The 14,962-nt window shown below is 39.8% G+C and overlaps 1 non-coding gene and 1 pseudogene across 1 annotated transcript; both read right to left on the reverse strand.

The window, feature by feature from the left end:
• Positions 1 to 5,674: 5,674 nt before the first annotated feature.
• Positions 5,675 to 5,756, reverse strand: Trnas-gcu. Its single transcript has one exon. It is a non-coding gene; the product is annotated as a tRNA-Ser (tRNA).
• Positions 5,757 to 13,924: 8,168 nt separating this feature from the next.
• LOC110334100 lies at positions 13,925 to 14,651 on the reverse strand (annotated as a pseudogene).
• Between the last annotated feature and the right edge of the window lie 311 nt (positions 14,652 to 14,962).

Raw genomic sequence — 14,962 nt, forward strand, 5'->3', positions numbered from 1 at the left:
TGGCTGTGGTAGTACAGGACTGTAATTACAGTGTTTTATGGGATGGCAAGAACTCAGCTCCATGGCAAGTTTGAAGTCAGCCTGGAATATGTGAGAGCCTGTCTCAAAAAACAAACAAACAAACAAATAAACACCCATAAAAAGATGTCATACACTCTTACCTATTTTGCATTTTATTAAGAATTTGGGTAATTACCTAAACAATCTTATATATTTTTTCCAAATCCTTGATTTATTATTCATTTGTTGCTCTTGGTAAAACCAGTCCACTCAATGCTTAGTTGGTTGTTAGGCCCACATGAAGGATGCACTGCTTCACCCCAGTAAGACTACAAAGCTCCTCCTCTCCTCTCTCGCTGCCTCTCTGCATCCCCTTCTCAAGGGTTATTACTTGAACTCACTACAGAGAAACCAGCATGGGACAACGATACAGGCCCTGACAGGATTACCTGGGCATGGTAGGAATGAAGGAGGCTTGGTGTGAAAGGTTGGCCAGTCTTCGTGAGTGGACTCAACTGAGATACCTTTAGTTGGAACTAGGATATTCAGTCTTAGTGTTCTGCCTCCTCCTAGTCATGGAGGTGCCAAGTTGGCTTTTCTGAGGTCCAGTTCTTGAAAGTACTGGATCTCATAATCTGAATTTCATATTTATATACAGAACACATAGAAGGTTTAAACAGAAAACACTAGTACCATTAACTATTGAAATACCATTAACTACTGAAAAATACTATTGAAAATGCCTATCCTAAAAACATTTAAAAAGCACATCCTTTCTGGTTTTAAAAACCCTAGATGATGCAAAAATCAATAGAGTCAAAGACGAGAACACAGCCATTCCTCCTCAGTCCCATCCCCACAGCAGCCGCTGACACTGTCTGGATTTTTGTGTGTATCCATCCTTTTGACATTCCTATCATTTACTGTTTAATCCCAATTCATGTTATCATTTTCACTTCATATACTGTGTCTTAGACATCTTTAATTCATCCTATAAGTTACATTGAGTGGCTGCTTTAAGAGTCCATGTGGCCCGTGCACAACGTTCTCATAGTCATCCTCCCATCTCTCTTTCCCCACCTACCTTTGTTCTTTCCTTTTTCTTTCTTTCATTCTGCTATAAAAGTTATCAGGGTCCTTAGTAATCACATTAAAGCAAAAACAAAACCAGTGAAAGAATTATTACTACAAAATATAATTACTATTGCTCATAATTTTATTGTGTCAACCATAGTAGTGGCACTGGATAAGTTTAAACTATGTTTTATTTAAGCAGAATTCCATTGTTTAGTACTGAGGCACATTCTGATACGCATGTCTGCACTAGGCTCACCTAGGGACAATCCTGCTTTTGCATTGAAGCAGGCTGGACTCAGAGCAAGGTCCCTGCTGCCTCTGAATAGGACCAGAAAGAGCTAATCTTTAACAGTCTCTGGCTGCAATTTGTCTTATGTTGTCCTGACAGCATTGTAAAGATTTCCACTGTTGAATGAGCAGGCTCCTATCTTCAGAAGTCTGATCCCTACTGAAGCCAGTGCCTTGCAGTCTCCCATTGCCAAGAAGTGAGAAATCACATTGTAACTCATTATTCCTCCGTAAAATAATGAGATGTCTGCCTAACCACCCACATACAAGCCCTATCCACACAAGCGTCTCAGCCAATATGATAGAATAACGTTTCTTTAACTCCTGTAAAAAGAGTATTTCCTCCCAGCGAGTGTGATCATTTCTCCAAGAACTTGCCCACCAAGGCTTTTGCAGTTATCTTATTAAAGTCTCCTTTTCTGTCTTTGGTCTTTGGTGACTTCATTCATAGCAAGATCATCACTAGCCTTCCACTACTGTTCCCCACATGGTAATTTAACCAATGAAAACACATTCATGTACTGGTGGAGGGTCCATGTTTTATTTTAATTGTAGTTAAAACCTTTAACTACATTTCTTTAGCTATTCTCTCCGAATTAAATAAACCCACGCTTCACTTCCTTTTCTTCCACATGTGTAGGTAGTCATTAAGAGCACTAGCATGAAGAGATTGCTAAGTCCTCACTGCTTTCTACCGTGCTGTAAAGCCCTCATTACAAACTTCTTGACAGCTGTGTAACAGGAATAGATAATCAATCACCGTTAACCCTGGAAAACATTTACAGAATATATTATCCTCTTCCATTTTCAATATCTATTTGTAATAAGCAAGCACAATTTTCATATTTGTGGGTAACTTCTTGAATGTCTCACAGGCAGAAAAATGTGAAAATCTATCTAGATTTTACAGCAGAAAAATAAATCTGCTCCTCTGACCAAAACAGAGCCTCAGAATCACAGAACCAGTGTGGCTGTGTCCAGCCTGTGGTAACCTGTTGGCATGCCAGCTGCCAGGTCGACAGGAGCAACATCTCTGGTCATATTGTAGGTGGAAATCCACGTGGGTCTCTTCTGCTGGTGACTGTGGCATCCTGAACTCATTCAGCCACAGCATAGTTGCCTGGAGTTCCCAGAGCCCAACTCTAGGAAGACAATGATGAAGCTAATCCCTGCTTTTAAGCTGGCCCTATTGTAGCAGACAAGAGGTTCCTCAGGATCCCCCAGAATGAACCCAACATTTATAAAAGACTTCTTCTCTTCTCTTCTCTTCTCTTCTCTTCTCTTCTCTTCTCTTCTCTTCTCTTCTCTTCTCTTCTCTTCTCTTCTCTTCTCTTCTCTTCTCTCCTCTCCTCTCCTCTCCTCTCCCCTCTCCCCTCCCCTCTCCTCTCCCCTCCCCTCACCTCTCTTCTCCTCTCCTTTTTTCCTCCCCTCACTTCTCCTTCCCTCCTTCTCTCCTGATGGTTATTCTGACTTACTCACCACCTGAATGACCCAGTAACTCAAATATTGTCAGGTTACTATTCTTTTCTAGTGTCTACCTTGCTCCCCGCTGTTGCCTGGGGGGAAAAGTTTGATTCCTCTCTGCAGAGCTGGGACAGTTCAGACACATCTCAATTAATGTTGAAAGGTGGACAAAACAGTTCTGAGGAAGAGAAGACTTTATCATGGTGGGTCTCAACGTGTGGTCACAACCTCTTCACAGTGATTGCATATCAGAAGTTTACGTTCTAGTTCATAAAAGTAGCAAACGTACAGTTTTGAAGTAGCAACAAAAATAATTTTATGACTATGGGAGGAGGGGATCACCACAACAGGAGGAACTGTATGAAGGGTTACAGCACGAGAAAGGGTGAGAACCACTGATCTAGCAGGTGGATAGAAACCATGAATCTGCTTTTCAGAAGTGAGGAAAAGAAAACAAAATGTAAGCAACAGCCTCACACCTCAGCAAAGTCAGTTGAGGCTACAAGCCATCCTAGAATCCCTATTGCTGACCTTTCCAGGGGAGGACCGAGTCTGGGACAAGGCTCTGAGAACCACTGAACAGAGTGAATGCTTTGAATCTTCCATCTTATTGCCAGCATGTGCATTTACTTGACTCTGAGTTCATTTGATTGACATCACAGAGTTCACAATGGCCTGCTATCCACATGCACAGTAAAATCCAGGCTGGCACAAATTCAAGCAAAACCTTTTGCCTCAGTATGGGATTAACAAAACAAGCACGAGACTGGCTGTGATTCAGACATTTTTATTTTTTCTCACTTAAGATAAAGAGAAATGTCCCCTCCACACACACAATAGTCAACCTCACTGTGCTGCTTAGCTTTTGTCAACTTAAAATAACCTAGAGCCATCTGGGAAGAGGTGATCTCAATTGAGAAAAATGCGTCCACCAGATTGCTGTAGGCAACTTTGTAGGGCATTTTCCTGATTAATGATGGATGGGGCCCAGCTCACTGTGTGTGGTACCACCCTGGGCAGGTTGGCCTATGTCTTATAAGAAAGCAAACTTAGCAAGCCATGGCGAGTAAGCAAGAAAACAACACTCCTCTATGGCTTCTGCATCAGCTCCAGCCTTCAGGTTCCTGCCCTGACTTTCCTAGGTGATGAACTACAGCTGTAAGAGTAAGTAAATCCTTTCGTCCCCAAGTTACTTTTGGTCTTGGTGTTTCATCACAGTAATCAAAGCAAACTAGAACACTTACCATTAAGTCTTGACTATTTAACCAGCCCAGTTTATATAGGAATTACCCAGTATGTCTAGATATAAGTTGGACTACTACTCTAATAAGAACTCAGAATTCCTTATCACTTCCGCTGTGGTGGTTGTTTTGTTTTGTTTTAGGTGATCTGTAGCAATATTAGATATAGATCCCCCTATAAAGGTCACATAATCAGGTATAGTCTGCTCTCTATTTGGCTTTGTTGATTGAGAGTATACATGTATAAAACTCCTAAGGAGAAAATGTGACAATATTTTATAAAGAAATAGACCAAAGTTGCAGTACATACTATTGTAGATATTATATACACACAACATGTTATATCCAAAATTATAAGTAGAAATAATAAAATAAAAACGCGAGGAAACATATTATTCATTATCCCTTTTGAAGATCATCCCAGAATAACTCACAAGTAGAACCTGTGCAATGCTGATACTGTTTGATTTTTTTTTTCAGGAAGAAATCTTCAGTATCAGCAAGGACCATTATATAGAAGCTTTTCTGTTTGCGATATTTCTAAGAGAAGCATACCTGCTCTTGTCAAAGACAAGGTCTGTGTACGATGGTAGCTTTAAAAGTTAGCAAAGATCCAGGTATGATGACTTGTGTTTCTTCCTAGATACCTAGGGTTAAGGAAGATCCTGTAAACCAGGACTTCAAAGTTAGCCTGTACAACACTGTGAGACCCTATGCAAAAATATAACACAGCACAAAATTATTGTAAAACGTACCTATCAAAAACTGTAGCAAGAATAAGATTAATCTGGTTTTTGTATACATGCACACACAGTTTCTGTTCTTGTTTGTGTTTGAAACTGAGTCTCCTTATGTTTCTTAGGCAGACCTGGAAGTCACTATGTAGCCCCAGACTGGCCTTGAACTTGTGACTACCTTCTTGGTCCTGGCTCCTTTGCATTAAAGATTTTTTTTTGTCATCATACACATCTGTATAACTCCTTAGATAATTTCCCCAGCTCCCTTATGTTGGTTGTTATACAATACTTTTCTTTTTTCTTTCTTTCTTTCTTTCTTTCTTTCTTTCTTTCTTTCTTTCTTTCTTTCTTTCTTTCTTTCTTTCTTTCTCTTTCTTTCTCTTTCTTTCCTTCTCTCTCTCTTTTTTTTTTTTTTTTGGTTTTTCGAGACAGGGTTTCTCTGTGTAGCCTTGGCTGTCCTGGAACTCACTCTGTAGACCAGGCTGGCCTCGAACTCAGAAACCCGCCTGCCTCTGCCTCCTGAGTGTTGGGATTAAAGGCGTGCGCCATCACGCCCGGCTGCAATACATTTCTATGATTTTCAATTCATTTGAGTATTTTCTTCATGGGAAATGACAATTTGGTGGAGCAGTTAGGCACAAATTAAGTAAGTAAGTAAGTCACCTGACAGAAATGAGTTCACGGTGGAGATAAAGGGCAAGTATGGAAACTGAGAATGGAAAGATTGGAGGGAATTACTCAACTGGGTGATGAAAAAAGAATTAATTGATTGAAAGAGAATACCCATTGTCTAAGATTCCCTGTACAATTGTCCCCAAATAAAAACCCTCAAACACTTGACAGAATTGGTTAAAGAATATAGTCAGTCGATGAGGATGGGATTCGAACCCATGCGTGCAGAGCACAATGGATTAGCAGTCCATCGCCTTAACCACTCGGCCACCTCATCCTGTGAAGAAATTACCCTTTGTAATTTCTCCTCCTATGAAGGATTCCCAGAGACCTTTAACATTAATATTTTAATAGCCTTCCTCTAGCTGAATCTCCAAAACTGTCTGAGTCAGATATCATAAAATATTTCACAACCATAACAAAAAGAGAAGTGAGCTTTCTTGGCACATATTTGATGGGATGAACAGTGCTTGGCACACAGGACCGGGCAGGCAAGGCAGTCTTGCCAACTTGGCTTGACTCAGTCCTGAATATGTCTTAGGACCAGGGACAACAGAGAACCTTCATGGACCTGCTCCTCTACAGCTGCAGTTTGCACCAAGGGAAGAACTGTCTCTGTTTTTCATAAGAACATCTTCTAATTGCTGCCTTCTGGGTTTCCATCAACTTGGCTCTTTGATTCCTTTGCTTTTGTTTCTCTCCCACCCTTAATGTGCACCCTTAATGCACCTCTTACGTTCTCTATTTAGCATTGATCGATGGCAGATCAGTGTGCAGTTGATTTGAAAAGACGTGGTGAACTACCAAGCTGGCCTGGCTTTGGTGAAGGCAGAGAAAGATGATGTTGCATCTGAGGCAAGGCTTGTCTGACTGGGAACTTCTGCGGTTAATGGAGAATCCCACCTAGGTTTGGCAGAGACCATTCTCTTGCCAGCTGCAGGGTAGAGAATATATTTGTCTTCGTCATCTTGGTCATTGGTTACTTCAACGTCCAACTAAGCAAGAACATAAAACAAGGCACTAAAACAAAACAAAAAGCAAGCCCCTCCAAATTGTTGAATTACTTAAGCAATCTAAAGTTTATGCAAAATCTAAGCATGAGAGCTAAGGTGAAAATATATTTTCAATTAGTTAAGCCTTCTCAGTCAATAAGGAAAGCTTTCTAAAGTTAAAAACAAAAATTCAAGCTGGGTGTGCTGGCTCATACTATAATCCCAATACATGATGCAGGAGGATTGCCATGAGTGTGAGGCCAGCCTGAACTATGTGTAAAATCTTGTCTAAAAAAAGGCATAATAATGATAAATATTAAATGTGTTAATATCAGAAAATGTGCTTAGAAAATTATATAACACATAGCATTGTGTAGGTCACTTGGTATTAAGGCTGTTACTTTTATCATCTAAACAAACAGAACGAATACAGAATACTCATCAATTGCCATTACATCTGCTAAGAAAAGAAAACCTAGTAGAGAATACCACTCCAAACACTCCACATTTATTCATGAGAAAGAACAAGTGGGGAGTGAATGCATTTGAAGCTACTTGCTTAACTTCCATGAAAGGCTATTTAAAAGTTACTATGTCTTCTCTGGGTGGAGGGAGGAAGCCTTGGGCATGCTGGGCCAGAGCTTTTCCACTTAGCTGTATCCCCAGACCTAAAAAGGCAACTGTATCACCTGCTTTTCTCTAATCTCACTATAGACTTCTGAACTGCTGCCCATGAGAACTTAGATAGACCTTTAGGAACCAAGGATGTGGCTTAGTGGTAGAGTACTTGTCTCACATGAGTCAGGGCCTGGGTTCAAATCCCACTACTGAAAAAAGAAAAGTACAAAATTTGTGTCTTTCTTTAATTTAAGACCAATAATTCATCCTTGGGCACAGAATTATGACTTTTAATGACTGATGATTTAAAAACTACCCCAAAGCAGGATGTGGCCATACCAGTCCTCTCGTCCTTCTGGAGGCAGATGGAGGTGGATCTGGACGGCACCAGGCCAGCCTAGCCAGGTGAGACTCTTTCTCAAAAACAACAGCAAACAAACAAAAAATTATTTTCCTGCATAAATATGTCAGATTTTGTGGTCTGACCAGGGAAAAATAAATAATAAAGAAGACAAATAGATGAACAGATATATACATATACACTTCCTGAAAGTGGAATTTGAAGTAGAAGATCACTATCATTATTTTTGAAAATTCCTCAACTTCAACATCAAGTAACCAGAAGGAACTACAGAACTGAAACCTGACTCATGCGCTACATCTACAGACCCAGGGGGTGCTCTCATAAGCCCAGCCCAGCTCTACTAGGAGATTGGGGGGGGGCAGCAGCCACCCTGTATTTGGCTAACCCTAGAGTGTAAATATCTCTAACCCTAGAGATACCAGCCTTGGTGATACCAAGGTGGGTGCAGGAGCAGGGTCCTTCCATCAGGCTCTCATAATTCTGCATCTGAAGCTTAAGGCCTGAGGAATAACACCTAGCTTGGATGGTGCTGAGTTCCCTTCCACACCACTGCACCGTTTTCAATTCATGGAATTCCAGAGCCACGACTCTGAGATGAAGTTTTTTTTGTTTTCTACTTGCCCAGGGTCACAGGAGCTGGAGTTTTGGTTTGTTTGTTTTTGTTTTTGTTTTTGTTTTTTTAAACAAGCTCCATCTTTGGCTGCTCAGTCATCATTCTTACTGAATCCAGAGTATCCAATGAACACTGAAATATCAGGTACTAGAATTTGAAACACACCCTCTGCTTTCAAGGGGGACATAATCAAGTTAGAATGGTTTAAGGTTTGTTGAAATACTTAAGGGTAGGTGAAATCCACAGTATTCCTAAAATTAGGAGAAACTTCTTGAAATAGCTCATGCCTTTTCCCCAGCACTAGAGAGGTAGAGACAGGAAGACAAATTGGAATAGAACCTGCGGGACCCTAGGGATGGATGGGGTGTTTTTCTCTCGCCTGGGGCTTGAATTCTCAGACAGCAGGAAGTGTGTGGAAGCTGTCCCCCTATGTGTCCCCAGGTCCGTGTCCCTACAAGTCGGTTACCAGAGATAGTCTTTCCAACATGAATGCTTCAAGTGTGGAGGTAGATACATGTCTGGTCTAATCTCATCAGGAAGCTAATGAACCACAGGGAATCTAGGCCTGGGTGGCTGTGTGGTGCCATTCCCAGCTGCTCTAACACACGATGTATCCAGGCTTTTCTCCAGTTACTGGCTTATATGAGATCCCAAGAGAGCACCCAGATAATCTTGGATTCTTCTCCAAGGTGAGGGAGGCTACAGATGTTCATGTTAAATTGCTCTTGTCTGTTTTCCATAACGGGACTGGGATGGAGATCCTAGCTATATTCTCTCATCCAGAAACGTAAATTGGCTGGATACAGAATGAAGCTACCAGGATACTGGTTGTGCTTGATGGCTTCCTTGGAGCTGGACAGCCTGGCCATTAGGCCTTCATGGTTGCCAAACTTTGTGCTCCAAGTGGAAGGAATTGCTTTCCTAGATTAATGAACCAACACTCATTTTATTTTGGCTATGTTTATTTTTAATGCTGCAGCTAACTTATTCTATACACAAAATTATGAACATTTTAAACTATGAACATCACTATTGGTAGAATAAAAACCCACTCAGATTTCCAAAGAAACGGGATATTTTCCACACTTGCTCATTTATCCTTGTTGAGAATCCATAGTATCAACCACGAGATTTTACTGTTTATAGGGCAGGCTATTGTCCACCCTCCCCTTCCTTTTCTCACTACTGTAGTTCTAAATGATGTATCCCAGGCTGGTCTAAAATATGTGTTCCTTCTGCCTCCAGCCTATGGGGTACTCACCCCTAAATATGTATTGAGGTCGTTGTTGGCATTGGGTTACAATGCTACTTTCAAAAGTAAAGTATGTGTCAACATAAAATCAGTTTTAAATTTGATTAAATTAATAATGGAAAGATATAAACTGCCTAAGAATGAATGCAACAGCGATTGAAGACTATGCTGGATAGTTTTATGTCAATTTGACACAACTATTATTTAAGAGAATGTGTATTGACTGGTTTTGTGTGTCAGTTTGACATAAGTTAGAGTCATCAGAGGGAAAGGAGCCTCAGTTATGGAGAGGCCTCCATGAGATCCAGATGAAAGGATATATATATATATATATATATATATATATATATATATATATATATTTAGCATGTATATATGTATATATAATATATGTATATAGTATATATGTATTAGTGTATATGTATATATACACATATACATACATGTGATATGGTATATATATGTATAGATACATATGTATACTATATATGCATACTAATTACATATATACATTAATTGAAAATATGCATATATTGAGCATGTATATGCATATACACTAATAGAGAAAATATATACTCTACATGTATATATGGACATTATATATGTGAATGCAAAAGAGCACTATTGGTGAGCTAGGATATATTAAAATTAAGAATTATTTATCAAAAGGCATGGTTGAAAGAACAGAGGAATAATAGATTTGGAAATGTTACTTGAATTCCCATTTTGAAGGGTTCATAGAATATGTAAATAATTCATACATCAAGAATACAATTTTCCAAAAGAGTGCCATGTGTACAGTATATAAGAACTAAACTAGCTTATTCTTTGTTCACTAGATGTTATCTCATCTTGTGAAGTTACCAGCTACATGCCCATTGGTAGGAAGTAGCCTGACTAAGGGTTGTCCCACCTTTAGAAAGGTGTAGACCTTTGCTTGTTTGTTTGTTTTGTTTTTTTTTTTTTTTTTTTTTTGGAGACAGGGTTTCTCCATATAGCCCTGGCTATCCTGGAACTCACTTTGTAGACTAGGCTGGCCTCGAACTCAGAAATCCACCTGCCTCTGTCTCCCAAGTGCTGGGATTAAAGGCGTGAGCCACCACTGCCCGACTGAAAGGTGTAGACCTTAGCAAGACACATAGGAAGGCAAGCGTTCTAAGATGGACTTATTTTCCCACTAGTGGTACATTGAGGTACAATATAAAATGAATTCCTTCTTCTTTTAAAATTTGTATGTGTGTCTCTGTGTGGATATGTGCATGTGAGTGCACGTGTTGTGGAGGCTAGTTCTCTATAGCTGGAGTAACAGGTAGTTATGATCATCAGGAACCAAACTCAGATCCTGTAAAGAGCAGTAGGCACTCTTATCCAGCAAGCCACCTTTCTAATTCATATAAAATGCATTTCTTATTGCTCACAGTTGAAAAAACACTGACCTAGAGAACATGTTAGTATAGCAAAATGAGGTGTTTCATGATCTGGCCATAGTGATATTACTTCTTTATATGCAGTCATTGAAAACTTCCTTTCCCCAGGAGACACCATGCTTTTTCATATGCTGTTGTTATTATAACTTCCTTCGATTTCTCTATGTCATGTGGCTTAAGAGCTGATTTTCCCTAACACTGATCCTTTTCTTAAGTCTCTCCAACTGTCTAAGAAGAGTTATGATACTACAGTGTAAAGTAGTATAGCTTATATCATGGTAGATATATGTGCAGTCAAATACCCATAATTTTTTAATTGAGCATGGTGGCATATACCTTTAATCCCAGCCCATGGGCGGCAGAGGCTAGCATATCTCTGAGTTCAGGGACAGCCTTCTCTACGCAGTGAGTTTCAGGCCAGACAGTCTGACATAGTGAGACCCTGTCTTAAAAACAAAATCACTCTGCAAAACTACTGTTTTTATACTTTTGTTTTTAAATGCTGCTTTTCCTGTTTCCAGATAGACTGTATGCTCCTGGAAGTAAGTCTTTTTCCCAACTTGTTTTTATATCCCGAATATCTGATACAAGGCCCAGTGCACCCAAATTAGTACTAACATCTTTGAGCTTACAATATATACCCTGAACTAAATATTTCAGTAACAGAAATTTCCCTTTCTAGAATCTGTTCCTTCTAAGACTTCAGAACGCTCACCACCCAGTGCTTAGTGTTTACGGTTAAGCTGGTTTGGGTATGGTGTAATGTCACTTCACTGTTGACACCAGAAGGGTATTCTGTGCCCAAATGATTATCTGAAAACTCCTTTCTCAGAACATACCAAGTTAGCAAGGTCAAAAAAAGGCAAATGCTAGACATTGATAATAATACCGTAGATAATAGGGTGATGACTCATCCAGAAAAATTCATTCTTCTTCAGTGTCAAAGGTAGGGAGATCAAACAATTTATACTTTCAAACTTGCATAGACATATTTCTGGCGAGGAAAGATATAGCTGGTGTTTTGCTGAGGTTCTTCACTTCTATCTATAAGTATACAATTTATTTTCTGACATTTTTCCCATGATGTAAGGTTCTCCTTTAAATTTCGGCTCCAGCTGGGTTTGAAGTGGTAAAACATTTGCCTGGCATAAATGATAATTGATACCTAGCTGAAAAAAAGAAAAACGAAACGAAACAAACGAAACCAAACGAAACCAAACCAAACCTTTCACCTCCACCACCAAAACTTGAGTGTCAGAACCATGATCCTCTTGCCTCCAACTCCCTTATTTAAAGTTACTTGGAGAGTGGCAAGCGTGCAACAAAAGCTTTACAATATGCTTTCTTACCGCCCGGCTCAGAACTTCAGAGTCCAGCATGACTTCCTAACGTGCTAAGAGAATTCGGGTAAGCTGTGCACACCTTTCTACATAGAGTCCTCTTCTGAAAATGAACATTATTTCACTATGTCAAAATAATCCTTCCCTTACCTGTTCAGAATGTGGACCAAAGAAACCCGCCATTACAAACAATTACTTTTATTGTGTATGTATGCAATGTGAGTATAAATGCCTGTGGAGACCAGAAAAGAATGTCTGATCCCCTGGAGTTATAAGCAGTTTTGAGATGCCTAATTTGGTAGCTGAGAACCAAACTTGGATCTTCTGCAACAGCAGTACATGATTTTAATCATCAAGCTGTCTCTTCAATCTACAACCCACAATTTATATAATTGGAATTTATTTTCAATCTCATACATATTCTTTTAGGGGTGAGAAGAATTTCATTCTTGTTAAGAAGTCATGAAAAATTAAGTACAAAACTAAACAAAATAATTTTAATGCGCAAACTTATGTACACAAATAAGGTTTACAGATTAAGGTGAGGAAACTCGGATACGGCCTGATAGAGCTTTATTGGGATTCCTATGCATAATAAATATTCTCCACATTTGACTCATTAACTTCCACCTTTCAAGTCTGACCTCCCATAGTTGATGTTGGGTATAGCATAACAGTTGCTTGAATAAATCTGTGAAAGTTATCCTAAAACCAATGCTAATCCTAATCTAGCAAGCATTCCCCAACTCTGAGCCACTCTGACATCTATCTTTGCATACACCTCGAGAAACACGAATTGCAAGAATCAGAAGGCAGAAGCTCTTCCTAAGAAACTGTTTAGGACATGGTTTTCATTTTGTTTTGGCTTTGGAATCTCAGGCAAGTTAGGAGTTTATTTGGTCAGGAGGCCACAAGCAAGTATAACTAATTACTCTGGAAAGCCCAGTGGTCATCAAAAGAAACATAGAATCAACAGATAGGACTCCTTAGGTTTAGTGGGGATAATCTTTCTTGAATCAACCATATTACAACTCAAACTTTAATGCTTCGTCAGTAAGCATGGTAACAGCAAAACAAGAAGCATCCACGTAGTGACATTTAAACTATTTTTATTTTGTATATGAATGTGCACATATGCTATTGTGTGCATGGAGGTCAAGACAACTTGCAGGGGTCAGTTCTCCCCTTCTGCCATGTGGGCTCCAGAATGAGACTCAGGTCATCAGGTTTGGTAGCAAGCTCCTTTACTTGCTACTTATCTCCCTAGCCCAAAGTAATGCTTAACATGTTTCCTCTTATTAAACGGACAGTTATGGAATATGACTTGTGAGTATGATGTATGAGTGTGCGCATGGTAAGCCAGTGTGCATGTGGATGCCTGATGATAACTTTTGGGAGGTAGCGCTTGTCTTCCACCTTGTTTGAGGAGGCGTTTCTTCTTTCTGCAGCTGTGCTCATACTATAGGTGCTGGACCAGAAACTTCTGAATGGGCCATTTTTTCCTGCCTTTGCCTCAGTTTTCAGGAAAAGTGATTATAGATGCCTGTTACACTGGACATCTGGGTTTCTTATGTGAGCTCTGAATGAGCTGAGTTATTTCCCTGGCCTCTGGAAAACCATTTATATTAAGAAAAACAAGAACAAGAACAAACCATCTTGAGTTGTAAAGCTGAATTCTAAAGAGCGAGGACAGGTGACTTCAGAGGCTTGTGTGCAATGATGAAGCTGTTTCCAGTGATTTTTCTTCAGTATTTCAAGAGAGGGCATGCTGATTTTGTTTTTGGTCGTCATATTCTTTTGATGCAACCAAAGGCTTCTAGAATATCTTTCCCAGGTACATCACTGCTGACATTTTCTTTTGGCATGTCCTCTCTGATGTTTGGTAAGGTTACAGGATCTTCGGAAAGCTTTCCCACACTCATCACACTCGTAGGGTTTTTCTCCAGTATGGATTCTATGGTGATGACTCGGTTTGACTCTGACTGACTGCTTTTCCACATTCTCCACACTCACATGGCTTTTCTCCAGAGTGAACCCTCTGGTGATCAATAAGCACTGAGTTCACACAGAAGGCTTTGCCACATTTCTTCCACTTATATGGCTTTTCTCCCGTATAGATTCTCTGATGTTTGATGAGGGCTGAGCTCACACAGAAAGCTTTCCCACATTCACTGCAGTCATATGGCTCCTCTCCAATTTGGATTCTCTGGTGTACAATCAGGTGTCTTCTCACACTAAAGGCTTTCTTACCCTTGTTACAGGTATTGGGTTTCTCCCCAGTGTGGACTCTTTCATGCACAGTGAGGGCTGAACACTCATAGAAGGCTTTTCCACAGTAATAACACCCACAGCACTTTTCTCCAGTGTGAATTCTCTGATGTTGAATGAGACCTGAGTTCTGGGCAAACATTTTCCAACATTTATTGCATTTATACTGTCTGCCCTCTTTGGGCCTGACTTTATTATAGTCTTCTAACTGGTCCTCCTACTGAGAGACTTTTTCTTTCTCAGGAATTGGTAAAGAGTCCTTAGTATGTACGATAGAGACCTTTTGGTTTGGGTCCATCCTTATAAAATCTTTTAAAGTTAATGTTTTGCTCACAACTCTGGCCTTGACTCCTGTAATGACAAACATACATTTCTTTTTTGCAAATATACTTTATGGACTGTAAGTATGGCAATAACACATGACCCAGACTTAACTAGAACTCTCAAGCGTTTGTTCCATAGTATGGGGGCACCAACCAAACAGGAGCCAAATCACAGATCAAATGTTTTCATTCACCCACATCAAGAGAGTAACATCATAGAACTACCAGAATGAACATCTGACACAAATAGCTACTTATGTCTGTCTTTCTTAAAGGTAAAGAAAAC

This window comes from Mus pahari, chromosome 16, assembly GCF_900095145.1.
Source record: "Mus pahari chromosome 16, PAHARI_EIJ_v1.1, whole genome shotgun sequence".
NCBI classification, from domain to species: Eukaryota; Metazoa; Chordata; class Mammalia; order Rodentia; family Muridae; genus Mus; species Mus pahari.